The following is a 25905-nucleotide window of genomic DNA, read 5'->3' on the forward strand; positions in this document are numbered from 1 at the left end:
ACTGACACATTTCCCAGGTCACCCAGCAGGTGCAGTCATTATTCACTGACACATTTCCCAAGTCACCCAGCAGGTGCACAGGTGTAGTCATTACTGACAGATTTCCCAGGTCACCCAGCAGGTGCACAGGTGTAGTTATTACTCACTGATACATTTCCCAGGTCACCCAGCAGGTGCACAGGTGTAGTCATTACTCACTGACACATTTCCCAGGTCACCCAGCAGGTGCACAGGTGTAGTCATTACTCACTGACACAATTCCCAGGTCACCCAGCAGGTGCACAGGTGTAATCTTTACTCACTGACACATTTCCCAGGTCACCCAGCAGGTGCACAGGTGTAGTCATTACTCACTGACACAATTCCCAGGTCACCCAGCAGGTGCACAGGTGTAATCTTTACTCACTGACACATTTCCCAGGTCACCCAGCAGGTGCACAGGTGTACTCAGAGAACTTCTCTGGAACCCTGGGATCAACTGCAACATGTTTTGGACTTTATCCTCCCCATGACTGATTGCGGTTTTGGAGACATTACAGGTGGATTATATACAGCCTCCTGAGCCGTAACTCTATCACACCAGCCATTTTCTAGACATATACTCCAGAACCCACTCCTGCCAGAGACTCAAGTCCGGATCCACAGACAAATCCGAACACGACAGAAAGAAAATGACATTATCTGTGGATTTAAAAAACAAAACAAAACAGATGAATAGGGAAGACCAGACTCTAATGCCGCGTATCCTCTAAACGATTCGCTCTATGAGCAATATCGTTTAGTGTAACCCTGGGAATGGGGAGGACACAGACTGAACGATATGATTAACGATATCGTTCAGTGCCAGCACCCTGCCTCGTCCCCGAACCTGCACAACCTGACGATATCGTCAAGTTGGACAGCAGATTCGGGCGATGAGCAACATCGTCAACGACCAGTGGAAGCGAGCATCGCTGGTTGTTGACAGCATATCCACTGGATGATATAGTGAACGACTGAACTATAACGATATCGTTCAAAAAATTGTCTAGTGTATACGCGGCTTAAGTTACTATCCAACAGTAAGGGGCGTTACTAGACATTTGTGGTACCTATAGGAGATTCTGTAAAGGTCACCTTGTGATGGCGAAGGTGGGAAATGCACAGATGTGTCTTGGACTTAGGAAGAGAAGGCTAGCCACATAGTTTCTGCACCCCAGCTACTATGGTAGCAGACCCTATAACATGACCCGTTGTATTAGGTACAAAACGCTCTGCTCCTGGACTTCCCACCTAATGTATGATTGCAGACACCTGTGGTGAAACACCTGTCTCATCAATGACCTAGTTCAACACAGGTGACTGCAATCATACATTAGACGGAATGTCCAGGAGCAGAGCGTTTTGTACCTAATGGAATGGGTCATGTTGGAAGGTAGGTGGTAGATATGCCTCTGGCTCCAACTGGGACATATTGCTATATATACAGTATATATATATACTAATGTCCAACTGTCTACTTTCTCCCTGCACCAGATTACAGGTCTACGAAGAATAGGTATGGATGCAAGTAATAATGTTTCTGCAGCGCAAGGCGCCCAGGGTGCTTCCAACGCACTGTCAGCATTCTAAAGCTGGCCACACACTAGACCAACTTACATCCAACCAGCCAACTAGTTGATTGGTTGGAATGAAAATCTGGTAAGGGATGAAAACAAATGACAATCAGCAATTTGCTCCCAAATGCCAGAAAATGGACAAAAACTGTTGTTTGAACAAATAGTTTAGATCAAACATTTAACAAACTTGTCTGAACAACCATTTTCATCTGTTTTCTTGCATTTAGGAACAAAAAACTGATCATCATTTACTGCCATACCTTACCAGATTTTCATTCCAACCAATCAACTAGTTGGATGAAAGTTGGTCTAGTGTGTGGCCAGCTTAAGTGTGTAAGCATGAAGATGGCCGTCATATGCTTTGATAAAGGCCAGACCATGATAGTGGCCGGTTAGCAATTGGCACTCAGCATAATTAGCGTTCCCGCTAGGCTGTTTTAGCAGAGCGCTGCGCTCTGCCCGATTTCAAAAGGGCAGAATGCGCCCTGCCCTTTTTTTTGGGCGCCCGCTAAAACTTGCTGAGTGCCGTCCTCACACGGTGGGTGGGGAAAATTGCGGTGAAGCGATCAGCGTCAGCATGCGCTCGGCATCTATTCACAGAGAAGGGAGAGCTTGGGTAGGGCCCGACATATCCACCCCCAAGAGTGATGAAAAGGGGGCGCCTCTAAAGGCCACGCCCCCTTTTCAGGCACGCACTAGAGTGCCCAGTGCGCCCTTTCTCTAGCTGGGGGGAGGTAGTAAGGTCATATACTTACATCCATCTGTCCGGACCCAATTGGCGTCGGGATTCTGACCACCGGCACTCCCATACGCAACCCGTTTTAATATACCATATGGATTGCCAATTACATTTAAACCTACCATAAAAAAAAAAAGCCATGGCAGCTATGACTAGGAATACATATACATAATACAGCCAGGGCCATTCACTGACTGCAACAAGCGAGAAAATAGCCCTGGGTGAGCTGCCCCTCAGCTAAGCTAAGGTCATGTCTGCTGAGAGCTGCAGCCCCGGGCGGGCAGCCTGCTCCACACTGTACACTCTTCCTACCTTCAGTTTATTTCTGATTTTTATTTTACACCAGGGAGGAGGCAGTGACCGTGCACCGCAGACAGTACATACAGCACCGCACGCCGCCGTGTACTGTACCGGGCAGGGAGAAGGAGGAGGAAATTGGACGGAAGAATGCTCCTGAGGTGCAGCGGAAGCAGTGAGCGCGGGGAAGGACGGAGTAGTAGCCACTTCCGCCCGGCCTCCAGTGAGGGCCTGCCCACAGTACACTGAGAGCTCATCGCTAAACGGCACCGCTCTCCTAGATGGGCGGGGCGAGGCCCGTGAGAAAGGAGAGAGCTGATTGGCTTGCGGGGGAGTCCCGCGTCTGCACCAGACTTTCCCGCCTTTTACCAGCCAGTGACGCATCGGACCGTCCCCTCCACGCAGCTTTTTGCCTAGAGAGACCTTAAAAATGACACAAAATTGTACTGTCGACATTCTGGTGTCGAAATGTTAAATGTCAGCATCCTGAACATGGACATTAGGTTGACAGACAGTGTGTCAACATTCACAAATGTCGACATGTTCATAATGACATTTAACATGTCCCCAGAATATCGACATAGCTTTTTCATATTTTAGCATAACCATAACTCTAACCTAGCTCTATCCCCTAAACATAGCACAAAAATGTACTGTCGGCCCCCTTGCGTCGACAGTAAACATGGTGACAAACACCGCTAAACCCTACACAGAACACAAATGTATTGTCGGCCCTTTTGCGTCGACAGTATGAACATGGCAACATAAACATAACTCTAAAGCTAGCTCTAACCCCTAAACAGAACACAAAAATGTATTGTTGGCCCTCTTGCATCGACAGTATGAACATGGCGACATTTTAACCAATGTTGACATTTGTCCATACTTATGTTCTGACTGTTGACAGAATCAGTTGACATTCGGGCGTCTACATTCTGACCGGATCATCCTCCTTAAGCATACCCCAATGTTCAATATGGTCCCCATTTTTTTAAATTCAACCCTTCAATTAATTTGAAATGACTTGCTGCTAAAGGGATCACTGCTCCTTATTTCCTGTCATCAAAGCGGTTATACAGGGAATGACTCGCTCACCACTAAAGGCGTATTTCTCATCTCTATACCCAATGGGTGCAATATCCTGCACTTCTGACCTTACTTACCAATGCCCTGGTGCCATTATATATATATATATATATATATATATATATCATGTGACCCCCCCAGCTGTTGTGGATCTACACGTCCCAGCATGCCCTGCCACTATTTTAGTGTGCCCTAATAGCAAAACTGTGGTAGGACATGCTGGGATGTGTAGTTCCACAGTAGCTTAGGGGCTGCATATTGAATATGATATAAAGGTACACCACAGCCTGAAGAAGTTCCCCCGATATATGGCCAGATAATTGTATAATGTTTTCCTAGCATAAGGAAAATACATTGACAGTGCGCTCGAAACCAGCACGCGCTACCCGCTGCTGTGTAGTCCTCTTCCCGGAGGCATGGTGCGGGCATCTGTGGCTCCCCTGGGGGTGCGCTGACCTAAATAAGACAGGGTAATGTTGTCCCAACTGCTGCCCATGCAGCCTATTAAAGGCCAATTAGTTGTACTTTATACCCCAGCCCATGTTGTACCAGCTGCTGGCTATGCAGCTTATTAAAGGCCAATTAGTTGTACTTTATACCCCAGCCCATGTTGTACCAGCTGCTGGCTATGCAGCTTATTAAAGGCCAAGTAGTTGTACTTTATACCCCAGCCCATGTTGTACCAGCTGCTGGCTATGCAGCTTATTAAAGGCCAATTAGTTGTACTTTATACCCCAGCCCATGTTGTACCAGCTGCTGGCTATGCAGCTTATTAAAGGCCAGTTAGCTGTACTTTATACCCCAGCCCATGTTGTACAGGTGCTGGCTATGCAGCTTATTAAAGGCCAGTTAGCTGTACTTTATACCCCAGCCCATGTTGTACAGGTGCTGGCTATGCAGCCTATTAAAGGCCAATTAGTTGTACTTTATACCCCAGCCCATGTTGTACCAGCTGCTGGCTATGCAGCCTATTAAAGGCCAATTAGTTGTACTTTATACCCCAGCCCATGTTGTACCAGCTGCTGGCTATGCAGCCTATTAAAGGCCAATTAGTTGTACTTTATACCCCAGCCCATGTTGTACCAGCTGCTGGCTATGCAGCTTATTAAAGGCCAATTAGGTGAACTTTACCCTAGTTCTTTGCTGCAGCCCAGTCTTCTTACCTGAGAGGTGAGTGCATCTGATTTATAGCTGGATTTCAGTGATGATTTTTAGGAACTTGTATATAATGAAGAACAATGACCTCAGCTTTTATGTTTGGCTCACAACTACTTCATGTTTCCATTTTACTAGATCTGTACTAGTGAGAATAAGGGATGGCAGCAAAGTGTTTATGCCAAATGACTGATTCCTTGTACACCAGCTGAGCAGTGGCCATGGTCAGGCTTGCTATAGTATCCAATTAATCAGGGATATGTATGAATGACACTGGTTCTGTGACCTCAAGCAGGGCCGGATCAAGCTCCGTGGGGGCCCCTGGGCAACAAACATGTGGGGGCCCCCTGTAGTCGTGCACCCTAAAGTAGTGCCCCCAGTATTAACTCCCCCTCCGCGCCCACACACCTGTGAAAAACTTACCTGTCAGGGCTCCCGGGTCCCGCCGTCGCTGCTGCCACTGCCTGCTGGATCTAACTAGATCCAGTAAAGGCGCACAGGCTCCTCTCATCGCGCGGATGACGTCACCCGCGCAGTAAATCACTGGGAACGCTGGCCTCTGAAGCGATCAGAGGCCAGCGTTCCCAGTTAGTTTCTCACGATCTACATGCAGGAGCTCCGCGAGCTTCTAGTAGATCGTGACCAACCTTAGCCGGACCTGACCTGAGGCATGTGGCCAGGGGTCGGGGACAGTATGTGGGGGCCCCTGGACGACCGCCCCTGTCGCCCTGCCTTTAATCCGGCCCTGACCTCAAGTCTGCATTTCACCTAGATTTATCTGCAGAACCTGTGTAATTCATGTGTCCCGGATTAAAGGGACCATGTAGAAACCCTGGCCATGATGTATCTGATTGCAGGTCGCTTCTCTCCGACTAGGTGTGCGTTAGCCATCACTTGTCAGTTTACTGGGTATTGCTGATATATTGCCATTCCTGTGGTGAGGTCCAAGTCCAAAACACACCTAAGCAATATATCTGCAGATGACGGTCGTTCATACACACTGAATGACCATCATCGGCAGGCGGGGGGGCATGTCCCACCTCCCTACCCGCGGACGCCGTTGTGTGTACGGGAGGTCTGCAGACATATCTGTCCATCGGCTGTGCAGCGCAGCCAATGCGATCTGTCTGTGAACGATGCCATTCACAGACATATTGCTGGTACACATTGGCCGATCAATTGAGCGGCCAGTATATCTGTCAGTGTGTACCCAGCATTAGAAACATCTGTTGCTTTTTTTTATTTTTTTCAATGTTTTTTTTATTTTTTTTATTCATTTTAAACAATTTTAATGCAAATGTGTGTGTGTTACATTTATTCCATCTATAGTGGGAATTTACAGTTGGGGTGTGTCACACAGCAATGGTTCACATCTCTCCTGGCACAACAGTAGTGTAGACTGGTGGTTCCCAAAGTGGGTGCAGTGGAAAACTTGTGGGGGTACCACAAAGTTTCCACTTTCAAGAAAGTTTTTGAACCTCTGGTGTAGACCAAGGTTTCCAAAACTGTGTCCTCAAGGCACCCTAACAGTCCAAGTTTTAAGGATATCCTACTTAAGCACAGGTGACTTAGGCCCTCATTCAGAGCCGTTCGCTATTTGCGTTCGTTCGTTCAAAAACAAGGGGTGGCTATGCAAATGATCCGTTCGCACATTGCAGTCTTTTCACACCTCTAAGTCTGAACGAGCGAGCAAAACATACGCTCTTTTATTTCTTAAAAACGCCCCCTGGCCGCTCGCACCATACGTCATGTCCGCTATTTATTAGATTAATCGAGTACATCGACCAGCGTATGAACTGCTCGCTATTCTTGTGGTTGGTTTTTTCAACCGCTATTTTGCGAGCAGTTCTGAGTTAAAAAAAACCAAGTGACGTGGTCATTGACGCTGCTATATTAATTATGCACACCCATAAAACGCCCGTTTTGACCTTTAAGCACGCCTGCGAACGGATCTCCACTCCCCGTTTTCAAGCACCTTCCCCTGTTACCACCCACATACGCCTCATTCTGTCACTCAAAATAGCAGGCACTCGCTATATTGCGTACAAATGTTTTTCGGCCGCACTGACTGGTTTGCGCATGCGTACTAAAAACCATACGCATGCGCAGATGTGCGAACATCGCTCGGAACGAGCGTACTGCCGCTAGCGAGTGGCTCTGAATGAGGGCCTTAATTAGTACATCTGTTTGCTGTAACCATCTGTGTCTCAAGCATGGACATCCTCAAAACCTGTACTGTTGGGGTAGCTTGAGGACCGAGGGGGAGATGTAATCGTATGAAGGGGTGATACTGTAGCTGTACAATTGGTAACTCTGCATGTTTTGTGCTGCAATGACCGCTTCCCTGCATGTAATAATGCAGAGAGGTGATGAGAATGACGGGGGCGCTGTGGGAATATGCAGCCAGGACCGTGCTTGCAAAAAACAAGTGTGCTGGGTTTTTTGGGGGGGGGGGGGGCTGCTGTTTAAATAAAGCTGTGGGGTGCTGTTAGAGATTCCTGACAGGCGCATGAGAAAATTCACTGCAAGCGCTGGTCAGATGCGGGAAGAAGGAGACTGTGATTTGCTAATACACTCCCTCTTCAGCCACATATTTTTTTTAATAACATGCCCTCGGTAATTGGCCCTTCTTCATCTCGTTGATGGGCGAAGCAGGGCCATGCAATTATCAAACGTTAAGATCCTCTCCCTCCTAGTATGGGAGATCTCTGGTGTAGACCCTGTGCTGTCCAGCAAGACTATACATAAGCCTGGGTAGGAATAATGGTGGTACCACACACTGGGCCTGATTCAGAGCCGGACGTTCTGACCAGAGCGCTCGCTCTGAATCAGGGCCGGACTACCTAAAATTGTAGCGGCCTCTTGGACGCTCGCATAGCTGTGGGTGACCACCCACAGCTTATGCGAGCATCCATGATGATGGTCGCGATGGTCAAGACCATCGTGACCATCGGGCTTGCGACGAGACCCTGCGGTAGGGTCTCGTTGCCGCAAGCCCTGGAGTGATTTTGGCTCTATCAGAGCCCAAATCACTCCCACTGACATCACTAGTAATGTCAGTGGGGCTGGACCCAGACGGTAGGCATTCCCATGGGAACGCCTCTGTCTGGGCAGCCACGCCCCCGGCACGCCCACCAAAGGGGGCGTGCTGTCACTCACCATCGACAGCACGCCCCCTTTGGTGCGAGACCTGGAGCAACGGCTTCCCCGTCGCTCGCCGGGTCTCGCGCATGCGCACTTGGGCACCATCGACCCGCTTGCGAGCGTTCAGCGCTCGCGAGCAGGTCTGAATGAGACCCACTGTTTTTGTTGGAGGCTCTGCATAGCACTTTACCTGGTATCCTAGGGAGTGACCTAGGGGCGTATAAAGGGTGCAGGGTGTGTGGTCCACGAGGGGCCCACACCGCATACACTGCACCCATATAGTCTTTATGCTTGCCTGTCCGTAGTCTCCAGAGTGCTCTGCTGCAGTGCCGGGTCAGCGCTGCAGAGCAGCAAAAATTGCTGGGAAAATGGCGGCGGACATTTGGCACCGCTAGAGAGAGAGGAGGGGGCCTGCACCAAGTCTACACACGGGCCCCCTCCTCTCTTAAAATGCCCCTGGTGTGACCCCAAAAAAATCCTGCGGGTTGAGTAGTGTTTTCATCAATATTGAATGGAATTTGATGTTTCATTTCTTTGAATGAACCTGGGGGTGGGGGGTTGGCTGTAGGGGAGAGAGTGTAAAAACAAAAAACCAACACTATCACATGTATCTTGCGTTATCTCTTCTAAATGACATAAGTGGCCGCAGCAAGGAGTTGTCTGACACCACCTTCTGCATTTGCGTGTAAGATGGTTGGATTTGCACAGCTGCTTGTGTGCGACTCTGCAAGTCCGTCCATATCTGAATTGGGTTCTTTGTCACCACAATGTAGGACTGAATATCCAGTAACCCTGTATGTACCCTATACACATCTGGCTACAGCTGTGTTAAATACCTGCATTAACCCCGTGTTCTCCTACAAATTTTTTATGCCGATTAACAAACCAATGAGCCTGGTTACGTTATCTGCCAAGTAGGGATGGCCATCGGTGGTGTAACAATCAATGAGTACCATCGATTATAAAATTGTAAGTAACCATCGATGGTTTCAAACTAATACTGGATGACCATCAATGGTTTCTCCAACCGATGCTCATACCTGTCTTTTGACTGACTGGCCCGTAGGCCAATCAGAACATGGGGTGGGGCTTAGTGGCTGCTGGGGGCGGAGGTATACTGTGTCCTGGTACTTGATGAAGGAAAAGCAAAAAATTTGGTTATGCTTTTACATCTGGTACTCCCCCCATCGATGTAAAAACATTTAACATCGGCCATAAACCATCGATGATTGTGAATCGTCGATGGATATCCCTACTGCCATGTGGACTGACCTATATCGTGCACCACTGGCACCTATCAACACCAGAGGTTCCGCCAATTAATGGATTCTGCGTGAGAACGCATGCTGTGCGTCACTGTTGATAAAAGCTAGTAGAAGATGGGTAGGCTGCGGCCATAATGGGGAATCTGGCCTCGGTTATTAGTAAGGCTTTTTTACCCACAGATCTGGATGTTTCTGTTTTGTGCCCTATTCTCTGTAAACCCTAAAGGCTGCTGCATAAGAACACCCCAGGAGATCAGCGGTTCCAGACATACTGAAATCTCCCTGTCTGCAACAATCCTTTCATAGTGAAAGTTACTTACAACACAATTATTCCTCATTCAGGTGTTTGGCCTGGGCAACAACTGAACCTCTTGACCATGCTTGCATACATTTATGCATTGAGCTGCAGCCAATCAGGTATACTAAGAGTGGCTATATCTATATTGCTATATTGCAGAATATACTATATTATCCCTTTCTTCTTTAGGTTCCATAGGGCTCCACAGGGAGACCTTGGGGGTGTAGGTGGTGGTTGGGAACATCTGGCACCACGCAGTTAAAGCTTTAGCTACCAGGATGCATCAGTTCATCCCCTATACCCTGCCCCTAGCCAGAGGCCCCCAGTCTCGTTGGTGCCGGGGGTCAATTCACCATTATGCGAGGGGCTGCTCAGGCAGCCCTATAAGCTTCTTCTTTTTTTTTTCTTGATTGATTTTTCATTTATTTTATTTTTTTTTATACACTAAGAGCGGGTAGCAGAAAACCATCCACAGGACATCTGCACTGCCACTCTGTCTCCATTATGGCGCCGCAACGCCAGTTCCGGCTGGTGATCTCGGCGGGCATCCCGGGGTCTTCGCTAGTCGGCCCCGTGGGTGGTCCCAGACTGTAAGCTAGGGGACAGGTAAGGTGTGTCATCGTTTGCGGTGACCCACGCTTTGGCAGGTATACCTCCTGTCTTGGGCCAGACCGGAGGTGTGGAGTGTGGACACAGGCTCCAGCCACCGTGATCCACCAGGGTACACATGGTGCGGGAACCAGCTCCCCGGTGGTTAAACAATAGGCAAGCGGAAGTCAGTTTCCCCGTTAAAGCGGCCTCTCTCCTCTGCTCAGGGTTCCATTCCACTGAGGTCTCGCTTCCCTGAGCTACTCTCCTCCGACCGCACCCCGTCTGAGGTCTCTGATGGCCATTTTCTCTCAAGGGCACAGCCGCAGCTCTCTCAGGAATACGCAGGGTCCGGTCTGCCTACATACCTCTCCCTGGAGTCAGCGTATGTAGTGCTATAGCCTACCACACATACTGTCTGTGGTTGATTGTAGTGCTAGTTTGCAGTTATTTCTGCATTACATGTGACTATTGCTAGTGCTGAATGTCTCTTTCTCTCGTCTACTGTCAGCATATATCTTTCCCTTTTTCTCTGACTATTGCCCTAACATACAGGTGTATTCCGGGGTTTTCCTATGCCTCACATCTATAGAACGAAGTGTTTGTGAGGTTTGTCACATACAGTTGTTCATTGCGCGGTGCCATATTAGGGCTGTGTGATCCTGCAGATTACCCAAGCATAAGACCAGTATTTTGCATTCCTACTAGTATTCTACATACAACATGGTTGCATTATACTCCAGTGCCATATTGTTTGCCATTTACTCTGCAGCGATGTTTAGCAAAGGCAGGAGTATCAACAGGCATCTGAACCCATACTGCTATCAGGCAAGTTATGGACTGCAGGCTTAAGTGAGGAGGATTTGATAGGGGCTACATATGACCTGGGCTTTCGTTGCTCAGGTACTGGCCACTATTGCGGACCGCCTAGCGGATCTGGCTGTAAATCCCCTATGGGGTTATCACAGCAGGCTGTAATGCCCCCTTTGGGGTTGCCACAACAGGTTCAGGCGATACAGGTACCTCCACCATCGGTAGATGTACTCTCTTTAACTCCGTGCAGAGTCTGGTGGCTACATATAATGCCTTTCAAACCATGTTGCAAGGTGAGGAGCCCCTACCCAGTAAACCAGTTACGCGGTATCATCCGAGGAGACAGAAGATGCTGATCTCTCTAACCCTGACACCAGGGACTGGCTGGCAACCTTTAGCCTGGGGGGCAAACACAAGCAAGTGGCCCCGGCTTTTCTACCAGCACATTGTGGAGCTTGGCCCCGATAGGGTAATGCCATCTCCAGATGGCGTTACCCTATAGTAGCCTATGGGCTACTATTCTTCTGGAGAGGGGTGCGCCGATCCCTCTCTCTTGGCCCTTGAGAGCCGCGCATGCACAGTGTATGCCGAGGACCCGACTCAGAAAGCAGTGTGATATCGTTACGCTATGACACTGCTTCCAGCTCTACCCCAGGGCAGGCTCTTATCGGAGCCCGTCTCCTGGCAAGAAGATTTTAGTAAATTTGTATAAAAATATTAATTAACACATTGCGAATTTGTGCGCAAAATATTTATCACATCTACATTAAAAATGTGTATTGTGATAAATAAGTCACTTGGGGGCCTATTCATCATACGATAAATGGCCTAATAACCATGCAGATATTTCAGTTACCATGCAGATATTTCATAGGGGCCTATTCATCAAACTATAAATGGCCCGGTAACCATGCGGAAACGCTAGTTTCTGCATATTTAAGTTACCGGGCACCCCCTGGTATTCAGCAAAGTCCGAAAACTGAATGTTTTCGGAGTTTGCTGCCGAGAACAAGCGCCATCTTCAGACAGCGCTTGTTCTCGGATCCCCGCTCCCGCCTCCTCAGCAGCTCCCTGGCGGCTGTGCGCATGTGTGACCCGAGGTCACGCATGCATAGCTGGGACGGCGGGGAGCAGGTAAGTAACGCAGCTGCATCTGTAACTGTGATACTTTCCACCAAGACTGCTTTTTGGAGCAGTTGTCCCCCCAAACCCCCCCCCCCTCCCACCGGAGTGTCGCGCTTCCCCCACTGCCAGGTGCGTATCTATAATGGGTGCAGGGTGTGCGGGGAACACTGGCCCCTGGGTACTGGGGGGTCCTGCACTGCACACCCTGCACCCATAATATTACTTACCTCTCCGGAGTCCCACGTCGGTGCGGGGGTCCGGCACTGTAAAACTACTGGAGAATGGCCGCGGCGGCCATTTTCCCATCGTATGTGCAGTACAGGGTTAATGGCCGCCGCGGGCATTTTCCCGGTGACCTGTGCAGACACTATAGACAGTGTGGGTGAATTAATAGGCCCCTAGGTGCAGTGAGCAGGGGGTTAGATGTGAAGCAGTCATGTGGGAGGTGTAAGGCACTGAGGTGGGAGGTGAATACATTGTCACCAGCAGTGTTGGGCAGCAATCATTCCTCCCCCTCCCAGAGAGAGGCACTGATACCGGCACTGAAGTTACTCCTCTGGACGGAGGGATATAGCAGACACCAGTACGAATACCGCTAGTGCTGCTCGGCCACCGTTGTTCCCAGCAGCTCCTTTTGGAACCCGGAAGTGCCCACTTTTCGGAGCAGACCACAGCTTTTGGTTTGCGTTCCATTGGAACAGCTGGCAGATGAGAGCCGGTCCGGCTGGCTGATGTGAACCTGTCCTGCCAGCTGATGTGAGCCGGCCAGACGGGCAGCTCGGCAGAGGGCCGGCCGTCCATAATGCTGCACAGTTGTAACGGCCCGGGGGGGCAGGTGGCGCCCTGCCCTCCAGCCCAGCCTGCCCCTGCCTAACTCCACTCTGGAGGAGGATGAAAGTCGGTCAAAAATTAATATTCCTGCCTTGGCGTGAGTGGTCAGATCCCTCTTAATAGAAGATGACGAGCCAGACCCTAAATCTAAGCAGCACCGTAGCTGGACGGCAGAGCGCCCCGTGCAGCACTGCCGTCCCTCTCTCTCCCTCTCTTCCCCCATAGCGCTTATCTTTCCTTCCAGGGGGAGGAGGGTGGGTAGGATCCTGTGCCGACGTTCTTGTGCGCCGCGCACCACTGCCGGCGTTCTCACTTCCTGCAGACCTCCGGCGCCGTGAAGTGTGTGGCCAGTGCCGCTGGAGGATTCCGCCCTGTGCGAAGGCACCGGCCGCACCACACTCCCTACGGCCCTGAATCTAACTACCATCTGTTTAAAAGACAAAGTGACTTCAGCAGAATTCCCTCTATCGGATCAACTAGCTGAACACATGGCTGCAGCCTGGCTATCGCCTGGTAAGAGGTTTCAACCACAAAAACGTCTAACCTAATGTTACCCTTTTCCTGGGGCTCATTGGGCATAAGGCGGTGCATTTCCATGTTACACATTTAATTAAAAGCGCTATGTTGCCTATTCCTACAATTACTTCCTTGAAGGATTCTTCAGATAGGTGGAATCTTACCTAAAATCGATATACTCTTTCAGGGGCTGTTGCCCATCCAACCATGGCCATTGCATGGGTGGCTAAAGCTATAGAGAGCTGGGCTGATGCACTTGAAGACTTCCCTCAGAAGCTTCTAGGGATCAGGTGTCTTTTATTGCTCACATTTGAGATGCAGCTTCCTATATTGGAGAAGCAACATTGGAGGCCAGTCTCTTAACCTCCAGAGTTTCAGCCGCAGCTGTCTGTCCGCCGTACCCTGTGGCTGCAATCATGGAAGGGCGGATTCCAAGAAAGGCCTTGAAGGATTACCCTATAATAGGGAGATCTTGTTTGGCCTAGACCTTGACAAGATTGTACGTTGGCAGCATCAAAGATGGCATTTCTGCCTTCAGCTACTTCTACTACAAGGCCTCGGACTACATCTTTTTAAGTCCTTTCGTCCTCAAGGAAAGCCTAAAGGCCAGTCCTTTCCTAGGCAGTCGGCCTCCACGAGGGCCTCCAAACCCAGGACCAAGCAGACCTGGAACACCAGATGCCCTGCTTCAAAACCAGAGGATAAACCCTCATCCGGGATGGGCTTCCCTCTGGGGGATCCCAGAGCAGGAGGCCGACTTCTTCAGTTCATCCAGTGTTGGTGTCAAACCACCACTGATGCTTGGGTAAGTGAAGTGGTCTCTTACCGGTATGCCCTCTCATTTCTTAGACTGCCTCCCCACCAGTTTTTCTACACAGGCCCTCCTTTTAGACCCGAACAAAGCCTTACAGTAGACAGAGAACCCTTTTTCATCAAACTTAAATTTGACAGGTACCACACCCCTAACCTCTCCCCCTGACACTCCCACTTTTCCTCCCCTTTTGATAGTGTTTAATATAAATTAATATTAACTTTATATTAAACACTATCATTTTGATAGCTTGATATACAATGTTAGATAAAAGTGAGTGTTTGTTATGAAACTTTATATAATTATTATATAAAATTAGTTTTCATCAAAAGAAAATGCTGTTAAACCAGGAATTGAAATCATAGTGTGTAATGAATGCTGTTAGATGAAGCATGATCAGTAAGATGCTGCGTCCCTTGAAATAGTGTTGGTTTATAAAATAAGCTTAAAAGCTATGAATATTGTTTATTTGATTCAAGTGAGATATCTATAAAAGTAAATACATCTTTATCTAGCAGTCTGCTATGCCTAGGAGCAGCGGGTGAAAAAGATACAAGTGGTAGATGAGCATAAGGTTTGCCTACATAGTCAATCAGTTCCACTATTTTGAAACGTGCAATATTACGGCATTGGCACATACAATACAAGCTGACCCAATCCTCAGGGGACTGAGTAATAATCTGAAGGACTTAATTACTAGATCGGATGTGAGCTTGAAGAACCCCACAAATTGGTTGACAACTAGGAACGGAGTCTTCCTTCTCTCTTCTCATCCTCTGGCCTTTGGTTTGTCACGAACTGAGGGGCCTCTGGCTGGGTATAGGGGAATGGACCGATGCATCCTGGGAGCTAATGCTTTAACTGCGTGGTGCCTGGTGTCCTCATCCACCAACTACATCCCCAAGGTCTCCCTTTTTACATATATATACATATATAACTCTTCACTATTTATAGACTCTACCTCATACATATATATATATATATATATATATAATTTCATAAGTCTTTTACATTTTCTAATTAGTTTCTAATGTCCTTTTGCACTAGGACCAGCTGGTGAAGTTGTAAGAGTACCTCTTACTTTTGCCAGCTGGTATTGCTGGAGAGCGAAGTATACAGATGTGCCCTCATATGCCCCGCACCACAACTTGCCTGGTGTGAGTGAGCCGCCAGGTCTCGTGATATTCTGTTAGCATTGGGCGTCCTTTTTTTCTTTTGCCTGAAAATGCATCAAAATCTCTTGTATATCTGTGTGCTCCTGAGGCTGTATATGGGAGACTGCGCTGAGTAATGTGATATGTGACACCTGTATACCTGTGTGCTCCTGAGTCTGTATATGGGAGACTGTGCTGAGTAATGTGATAGGTGACATCTGTATATCTGTGTGCTCCTGAGGCTGTATATGGGAGACTGCGCTGAGTAATGTGATATGTGATACCTGTATATCTGTGTGCTCCTGAGTCTGTATATAGGAGACTGTGCTGAGTAATGTGATATGTGACACCTGTATATCTGTGTGCGCTGAGTAATGTGATATATGACACCTGTAGATCTGTGTTCTCCTGAGTCTGTATATGGGAGACTGCGCTGAGTAATGTGATATGTGACACCTGTATATCTGTGTGCTCCTGAGGCTGTATATGGGAGACTGCGCTGAGTAATGTGATATGTGACACCTGTATATCTATGTGCTCCTGAGGCTGTATATGGGAGACTGCGCTGAGTAATGTGATATGTGACACCTGTATATCTGTGTGCTCCTGAGGCTGTATATGGGAGACTGCGCTGAGTAATGTGATATGTGACACCTGTATACCTGTGTGCTCCTGAGTCTGTATATGGGAGACTGCGCTGAGTAATGTGATATGTGACACCTGTATACCTGTGTGCTCCTGAGTCTGTATATGGGAGACTGTGCTGAGTAATGTGATATGTGACACCTGTATATCTGTGTGCTCCTGAGTCTGTATATGGGAGACTGCGCTGAGTAATGTGATATGTGACACCTGTATATCTGTGTACACCTGTGTATGTATTTTTGGAGACTGTGCTGAGTAATGTGATCTGTGACACCTGTATGTCTGTGTGCTCCTGAGTCTGTATATGGGAGACTGCGCTGAGTAATGTGATATGTGACACCTGTATATCTGTGTGCTCCTGAGTCTGTATATAGGAGACTGCGCTGAGTAATGTGATATGTGACACCTGTATATCTGTGTGCTCCTGAGTCTGTATATGGGAGACTGCGCTGAGTAATGTGATGTGTGACATCTGTATATCTGTGTGCTCCTGAGTCTGTATATAGGAGACTGCGCTGAGTAATGTGATATGTGACACCTGTATATCTGTGTGCTCCTGAGTCTGTATATAGGAGACTGCGCTGAGTAATGTGATATGTGACACCTGTATATCTGTGTGCTCCTGAGTCTGTATATGGGAGACTGCGCTGAGTAATGTGATATGTGACACCTGTATATCTGTGTGCTCCTGAGTCTGTATATGGGAGACTGTGCTGAGTAATGTGATATGTGGCACCTGTATATCTGTGTGCTCCTGAGTCTGTATATGGGAGACTGCGCTGAGTAATGTGATATGTTACCCTTGTATACCTGTGTGCTCCTGAGTCTGTATATAGGAGACTGCGCTGAGTAATGTGATATGTGACACCGGTATATCTGTGTGCTCCTGAGTCTGTATGTAGGAGACTGCGCTGAGTAATGTGATATGTGACACCTGTATATATGTGTGCTCCTGAGTCTGTATATGGAGACTGTGCTGAGTAATGTGATATGTGACACCTGTATATCTGTGTGCTCCTGAGTCTGTATATGGGAGACTGCGCTGAGTAATGTGATCTGTGACACCTGTATATCTGAGTGCTCCTGAGTCTGTATATGGGAGACTGCGCTGAGTAATGTGATATGTGACACCTGTATATCTGTGTGCTCCTGAGTCTGTATATGGGAGACTGCCCTGAGTAATGTGATATGTGACACCTGTATATCTGTGTGCTCCTGAGTCTGTATATGGGAGACTGTGCTGAGTACTGTGATATGTGACACCTGTATATCTGTGTGCTCCTGAGTCTGTATATGGGAGACTGCCCTGAGTAATGTGATATGTGACACCTGTATATCTGTGTGCTCCTGAGTCTGTATATGGGAGACTGTGCTGAGTAATGTGATATGTGACACCTGTATATCTGTGTGCTCCTGAGTCTGTATATGGGAGACTGTGCTGAGTAATGTGATCTGTGACACCTGTATATCTGTGTGCTCCTGAGTCTGTATATTGGAGACTGCGCTGAGTAATGTGATATGTGACACCTATATATATGTGTGCTCCTGAGTCTGTATATGGGAGACTGCGCTGAGTAATGTGATATGTTACCCTTGTATACCTGTGTGCTCCTGAGTCTGTATATAGGAGACTGCGCTGAGTAATGTGATATGTGACACCGGTATATCTGTGTGCTCCTGAGTCTGTATGTAGGAGACTGCGCTGAGTAATGTGATATGTGACACCTGTATATCTGTGTGCTCTTGAGTCTAAATAAACCACAACAAAACTTAGAAGTAGCTGCGACCACTACATTCTAGCACTTCATGTACAGATTCAGAGACTCAGTCGCACTCAGATATACAAGGGTCTCATATTAAATTACTCGGCACAATCTACTAGTCGCATTTTCTGCAAAAAAAAAAAAAAGACTTGTGGTGCTAGCAGAGTCTCATGGGACCTGGTGTGCTAAGAGGGTCCTTTTGGCGGAACTGCAGCAAAGATGTTTAAGGACACATCTGTAATTCCGCTGTCCCAGTAGTTTGATAATTGCAAATTTGCCGCAAATAAAAGCTTTTATACTACCCAGCCTTTATAAATATGTGCCTTATTCTCTCTGCCCCTCCTTGCGTTGTGGCTCCAGCCTGCCTTCTCTCACCAGCGCTCCCAGCAGGGGGATCTGCTCTTTAATTGCTGTTAGTCGGGCAGTAGGAGGCTCATTATTCCCAGTGTGTCTGTCATGGAAACCCAGGCAAGATACTACTTTGGGCCACATCTCTTGCCTCTGCCACTTGCAAAAAAAAAAAGTCATTACATTTTTTTCTATTAAGGAATTGGGGGCCCCTTGCGTGTTAAACAGTCTTTCTAGCCCTGCCGTGGCTTTTCTGTTAGTGTCAGCGGCTGTGACACTGTAACGTAGCGTTTTGCATACAGATAGACCCGCAGCCGGGCACAGAATACTGGTATGCCGCATATCATTTTAATCAGGAAGCACAAGAAGCTTCTGCTATGTACACCGCTGTAAGATGAATTTGAAAGGAGTAAGTCACACAGACGTTCTGCGCTACAGAGTCACGCGGCGCTCACACGTTATGTGTAACGTGACTTGTAGCGGACGGAGAGTAGAAGATGTATGTGAAGACATCTGTAAACTTTCCATGACCGTGCCTCACTCTTCCTTCCTCCCCCTTGTAGCATATACAGTAGAGATAAAAACACGAATAGTTTTTCTTTGACCTCCGTCTCCATCTATTTATTATCCTGGTTTCACTTTCCTTTTGCAGGGAATTTTTTTTGTTATCCCCCACACTCCCGGCCCCTGGGTCCTTTATAAATAGAGTGAGAGCACCAGAGCTGGGAGTCTGCATGAAGTTCTCAGGACGCTCTGGGGGTAAGTGTCTAACTCCTCGCCTCACAACCAAATCACACTTGGCACACGTAAACTGTACTTTCAGGGGAATCGCGTCTTTTTTGTTTCTCTACCTTGTACTCTGTGCCCGCTAACACCCCAAAATGTGAAAACACACTATTCTGCAGGATGGCTTCCTACTACACCAAGATGATTAGTAATATTGCAACCGTACTTTACCTGACTTATCGTCCTACTGGTGACCCCTAAAGTTTGTGTATTGGGGGATCTCAGTGTCATGTCATAAATTCTCTATATTAACAATCTACTTTATTCCTGTTGTCTATTGCTCTGTAAAATATGTAGATGTCTAAAAACATAATCCAGATATATGGTTGCTGCGGGTATGCTATAGGGCAAACCCCACGCATTTCAGGGGCAGACTGGGCTAAGGTCCTGAAGAAGGAATGTTAATGTTTATGGAACACTATTGAGAAATGTGCATTATATATATTGCAGGTCTATAACGTGTCGTCCTTGCTACAACCAGATTTGTAACGCTGCAGCCTGGATATTGGCAGAATTGGGGTGCTGTGCCCTGGGAAGAAGGTGAGTTACAGTGATACATACAAGTGTGCTTCGCTTTGTGGGGGGGTACACATATAAAAATAACAAGCAGAAAGTGCAGCCATACACCTATACCCCTCACTGATTCATGGATAAACTAATCCGTAACTAATTCTTAATACTTCACTTAGTTGCTGAGAGGGTCATTAACCACTTAGGTCCTGAACTTAATAATAGTTTTATTTATATAGCGCTCTTCATCAGCAGGGCTCAAAGTCTCGTTACAAGCATCGAAAGCATAGCACAGAGGATTAGTATTACAGCCAGAAGAAAACAAACTGAAACCGAATGAACATAACGGGGCCAATGAACTTAATGCAGGGTTGGTGCAGCCATTTTGGGTAATAAATTCCACAGGTTACATAACCCACCCACAAAAGGAACCAGGCGAAGCAGCCATATTGGGTGCATTACTTAGGTTACCGTGGATGGCAACGCTTACAAGAGATGACCCAAAATGGAGAAGTTGCAGCATACTAAAGGTAGAAGCAGAGCCCTTGCATAAATGTCGGTTCCAAGTATTTTTCATCCAATCTACGGGCTTACCGGTAGAGGCAGCAGTGGCATAACTAGGGTGTTTGGAGCCCAGGGAAAATTTAAAAATGGAGCCCCCCCCCCCCCCCTCTATGTGCACGCACCAAAAAATGGGCATGGTCACTTAAAAATGGGGCTTGTCAACATGACACACCCTTTTATCGTCACTCTGAACATTCCTCTCCATATGCAACTTAACCCCTGTAGTGCTCCTTATACAGTACCCCCAGTAGTGGTCCCCCTTATGCAGGCCCATAGTAGTGCCCCTTATACAGTATCCCCAGTAGTGGTCCCCCTTATGCAGCCCCTCATTCAGTGCCCCCAGTAGTGCTCCCCATTATGCACTGCCCCATGTAGTGGTCCCCCCTATGAAGTGCCCCATGTTGTGGTCCCCCTTATATAGTGCCCCCAGTAGCAGTCCCCCCAATAATGGTACCCCCTTATGCAGTGCCCTGAATATAGTGCCCCCAGTAGTAGTCTCCCCCCCCCCCTATGCAGTGCCCCCAGTAGTGGTACCACCTATGCAGTGCCCTTTATATAGTGCCCTCAGCAGTAGTCTCCGCCCCCCCCCCCCCCGCCATGCAGTGCCACAGTAGTGGTCCCCCTTATGCAGCCCCTCATTAGTTCCCCTTATGCAGTGCCCCATGTAGTGGTCCCCCCCCACCTATGAAGTGCCCCATGTTGTGGTCCCCCTTATATAGTGCCCCCAGTAGCAGTCCCCCCAATAGTGGTACCCCCTTATGCAGTGCCCTTTATATAGTGCCCCCAGTAGTAGTCCCCCCCCCATGCAGTGACCCCAGTAGTGCTCCCCCTTTTGCCAACCGCCAGCAGTGATCCCCCCCCCTATCCAGAGCCCCTTATACAGTGCCCCGTGTAGTGGTCCTCCCTATTTAGTGCCCCCAGTACTGGTCCCCCCAGTGCAGTGCCCCTAGTCCATTTATATAGTGCCCCCAGCATTAGTCCCCGCCCCATGCAGTGCCCCCAGTAGTGGTCCCCCCCCCCATCCGGTGCCCTTATACAGTGCCCCCTTGTAGTGGTCCCTCCTATTTAGTGCCCCCAGTAGTGGGTGTGGTGGTGGTGGTGGTAGTATCACCCCCCCCCAAGTTATGGTGCATCTAGTAGTATATGACACCTGTATATCTGTGTGCTCCTGAGTCTGTATATGGGAGACTGTGCTGGGTAATGTGACACCTGTATATCTGTGTGCTCCTGAGTCTGTATATAGGAGACTGTGCTGAGTAATGTGATCTGTGACACCTGTATATCTGTGTGCACCTGAGTCTGTATATGGGAGACTGTGCTGAGTAATGTGACACCTGTATATCTGTGTGCTCCTGAGTCTGTATATGGGAGACTGTGCTGAGTAATGTGATATGTGACACCTGTATATCTGTGTGCTCCTGAGTCTGTATATGGGAGACTGTGCTGAGTAATGTGATATGTGACACCTGTATATCTGTGTGCTCCTGAGTCTGTATATGGGAGACTGTGCTGAGTAATGTGATATGTGACACCTGTATATCTGTGTGCTCCTGAGTCTGTATATGGGAGACTGCGCTGAGTAATGTGATATGTGACACCTGTATATCTCTGTTCTCCTGAGTCTGTATATGGGAGACTGTGCTGAGTAATGTGATATGTGACACCTGTATATCTGTGTGCTCCTGAGTCTGTATATAGGAGACTGTGCTGAGTAATGTGATATGTGACACCTGTATATCTGTGTGCTCCTGAGTCTGTATATAGGAGACTGTGCTGAGTAATGTGATATGTGACACCTGTATATCTGTGTGCTCCTGAGTCTGTATATAGGAGACTGCGCTGAGTAATGTGATATGTGACACCTGTATATCTGTGTGCTCCTGAGTCTGTATATAGGAGACTGTGCTGAGTAATGTGACACCTGTATATCTGTGTGCTCCTGAGTCTGTATATAGGAGACTGTGCTGAGTAATGTGATGTGTGACACCTGTATATCTGTGTGCTCCTCAGTCTGTAAATGGGAGACTGCGCTGAGTAATGTGATATGTGACACCTGTATATCTGTGTGCTCCTCAGTCTGTAAATGGGAGACTGTGCTGAGTAATGTGATATGTGACACCTGTATATCTGTGTACACCTGAGTCTGTATATGGAGACTGCGCTGAGTAATGTGATATGTGACACCTGTATATCTGTGTGCTCCTGATTCTGTATATTGGAGACTGCGCTGAGTAATGTGATATGTGACACCTGTATATCTGTGTGCTCCTGAGTCTGTATATGGAGACTGCGCTGAGTAATGTGATATGTGATACCTGTATATCTGTGTGCTCCTGAGTCTGTATATGGGAGACTGCTCTGTGTATTGTGATATGTGACACCTGTATATCTGTGTGCTCCTGAGTCTGTATATGGGAGACTGCGCTGAGTAATGTGATATGTGACACCTGTATATCTGTGTGCTCCTGAGTCTGTATATAGGAGACTGCGCTGAGTAATGTGATACCTGTATATCTGTGTGCTCCTGAGTCTGTATATAGGAGACTGCGCTGAGTAATGTGATACCTGTATATCTGTGTGCTCCTGACGCTGTATATGGAGACTGCGTTGAGTAATGTGATATATGACACCTGTAGATCTGTGTTCTCCTCAGTCTGTAGATAGGAGACTGCGCTGAGTAATGTGATATGTGACACCTGTATATCTGTGTGCTCCTGAGTCTGTATATAGGAGACTGTGCTGAGTAATGTGACACCTGTATATCTGTGTGCTCCTGAGTCTGTATATAGGAGACTGTGCTGAGTAATGTGATATGTGACACCTGTATATCTGTGTGCTCCTGAGTCTGTATATAGGAGACTGTGCTGAGTAATGTGATAGGTGACACCTGTATATCTGTGTGCTCCTGAGTCTGTATATAGGAGACTGTGCTGAGTAATGTGATATGTGACACCTGTATATCTGTGTGCTCCTGAGTCTGTATATAGGAGACTGTGCTGAGTAATGTGACACCTGTATATCTGTGTGCTCCTGAGTCTGTATATAGGAGACTGTGCTGAGTAATGTGATATGTGACACCTGTATATCTGTGTGCTCCTGAGTCTGTATATGGGAGACTGCGCTGAGTAATGTGATATGTGACACCTGTATATCTGTGTGCTCCTGAGTCTGTATATAGGAGACTGCGCTGAGTAATGTGATATGTGACACCTGTATATCTGTGTGCTCCTGAGTCTGTATATGGGAGACTGCGCTGAGCAATGTGATATGTGACACCTGTATATCTGTGTGCTCCTGAGTCTGTATATGGGAGACTGCGCTGAGTAATGTGATATGTGACACCTGTATATCTGTGTGCTCCTGAGTCTGTATATGGGAGACTGCGCTGAGTAATGTGATATGTGACACCTGTATATCTGTGTGCTCCTGAGTCTGTATATGGGAGACTGCCCTGAGTAATGTGATATGTGATACCTGTATATCTGTGTGCTCCTGAGTCTGTATATGGGAGACTGCGCTGAGTAATGTGATATGTGACACCTGTATATATGTGTGCTCCTGAGTCTGTATATAGGAGACTGTGCTGAGTAATGTGATATGTGACACCTGTATATCTGTGTGCTCCTGAGGCTGTATATGGGAGACTGCGCTGAGTAATGTGATATGTGATACCTGTATATCTGTGTGCTCCTGAGTCTGTATATAGGAGACTGCGCTGAGTAATGTGATATGTGACACCTGTATATCTGTGTGCTCCTGAGTCTGTATATAGGAGACTGCGCTGAGTAATGTGATATGTGACACCGGTATATCTGTGTGCTCCTGAGTCTGTATATAGGAGACTGCGCTGAGTAATGTGATATGTGACACCTGTATATCTGTGTGCTCCTGAGTCTGTATATAGGAGACTGCGCTGAGTAATGTGATATGTTACCCTTGTATACCTGTGTGCTCCTGAGTCTGTATATAGGAGACTGTGCTGAGTAATGTGATATGTGACACCGGTATATCTGTGTGCTCCTGAGTCTGTATATAGGAGACTGTGCTGAGTAATGTGATATGTGACACCTGTATACCTGTGTGCTCCTGAGTCTGTATATAGGAGACTGCGCTGAGTAATGTGATATGTGACACCGGTATATCTGTGTGCTCCTGAGTCTGTATATAGGAGACTGCGCTGAGTAATGTGATATGTGACACCTGTATATCTGTGTGCTCCTGAGTCTGTATATAGGAGACTGCGCTGAGTAATGTGATATGTGACACCTGTATATCTGTGTACACCTGAGTCTGTATATGGAGACTGTGCTGAGTAATGTGATATGTGACACCAGTATACCTGTGTGCTCCTGAGTCTGTATATGGGAGACTGTGCTGAGTAATGTGATATGTGACACCTGTATATCTGTGTGCTCCTGAGTCTGTATATGGGAGACTGTGCTGAGTAATGTGACACCTGTGTATCTGTGTGCTCCTGAGTCTGTATATGGGAGACTGCTGAGTAATGTGATATGTGACACCTGTATATCTGTGTGCTCCTGAGTCTGTATATAGGAGACTGTGCTGAGTAATGTGATATGTGACACCTGTATATCTGTGTGCTCCTGAGTCTGTATATGGAGACTGCGCTGAGTAATGTGATATGTGACACCAGTATACCTGTGTGCTCCTGAGTCTGTATATGGGAGACTGTGCTGAGTAATGTGATATGTGACACCTGTATATCTGTGTGCTCCTGAGTCTGTATATAGGAGACTGTGCTGAGTAATGTGATATGTGACACCTGTATATCTGTGTACACCTGAGTCTGTATATGGAGACTGTGCTGAGTAATGTGATATGTGACACCAGTATACCTGTGTGCTCCTGAGTCTGTATATGGGAGACTGTGCTGAGTAATGTGATATGTGACACCTGTATATCTGTGTGCTCCTGAGTCTGTATATGGGAGACTGTGCTGAGTAATGTGACACCTGTGTATCTGTGTGCTCCTGAGTCTGTATATGGGAGACTGCTGAGTAATGTGATATGTGACACCTGTATATCTGTGTGCTCCTGAGTCTGTATATAGGAGACTGTGCTGAGTAATGTGATATGTGACACCTGTATATCTGTGTGCTCCTGAGTTTGTATATGGAGACTGCGCTGAGTAATGTGATATGTGACACCTGTATATCTGTGTACACCTGAGTCTGTATATGGAGACTGTGCTGAGTAATGTGATATGTGACACCTGTATATCTGTGTGCTCCTGAGTCTGTATATGGGAGACTGCGCTGAGTAATGTGATATGTGACACCTGTATATCTGTGTGCTCCTGAGTCTGTATATAGGAGACTGCGCTGAGTAATGTGATATGTGACACCTGTATATCTGTGTGCTCCTCAGTCTGTAAATGGGAGACTGTGCTGAGTAATGTGATATGTGACACCTGTATATCTGTGTACACCTGAGTCTGTATATGGGAGACTACACTGAGTAATGTGATATGTGACACCAGTATACTTGTGTGCTCCTGAGTCTGTATATGGGAGACTGTGCTGAGTAATGTGATATGTGACACCTGTATATCTGTGTGCTCCTGAGGCTGTATATGGGAGACTGCGCTGAGTAATGGGATGTGACACCTGTATATCTGTGTGCTCCTGAGTCTGTATATGGGAGACTGTGCTGAGTAATGTGACACCTGTGTATCTGTGTGCTCCTGAGTCTGTATATGGGAGACTGCTGAGTAATGTGATATGTGACACCTGTATATCTGTGTGCTCCTGAGTCTGTATATAGGAGACTGTGCTGAGTAATGTGATATGTGACACCTGTATATCTGTGTGCTCCTGAGTCTGTATATGGAGACTGCGCTGAGTAATGT

At 47.4% G+C, this 25905-nt stretch overlaps 1 protein-coding gene across 3 annotated transcripts in view; it reads left to right on the top strand.

The window, feature by feature from the left end:
- Window positions 1-1395: 1395 nt before the first annotated feature.
- Window positions 1396-25905, top strand: part of LOC148532583 (NACHT, LRR and PYD domains-containing protein 12-like) — a 64067-nt gene continuing 39557 nt past the window's right edge. Inside the window, exons 1-2 of one of the 3 annotated variants that reach the window (XM_088467632.1) lie at window positions 1396-1414; window positions 19413-19502. The gene's annotated coding sequence lies outside the window, so the exon portion shown is untranslated. Of the gene's footprint in view, window positions 1415-4833; window positions 4891-18828; window positions 18936-19412; window positions 19503-25905 lie in introns of those variants that run through there. The other 2 variants (XM_088467631.1, XM_088467630.1) reach the window with 2 other exon arrangements.

Source organism: Taudactylus pleione, unplaced genomic scaffold (genome assembly GCF_031769625.1).
Source record: "Taudactylus pleione unplaced genomic scaffold, aTauple2 ptg000073l, whole genome shotgun sequence".
Taxonomy (NCBI): Eukaryota; Metazoa; Chordata; class Amphibia; order Anura; family Myobatrachidae; genus Taudactylus; species Taudactylus pleione.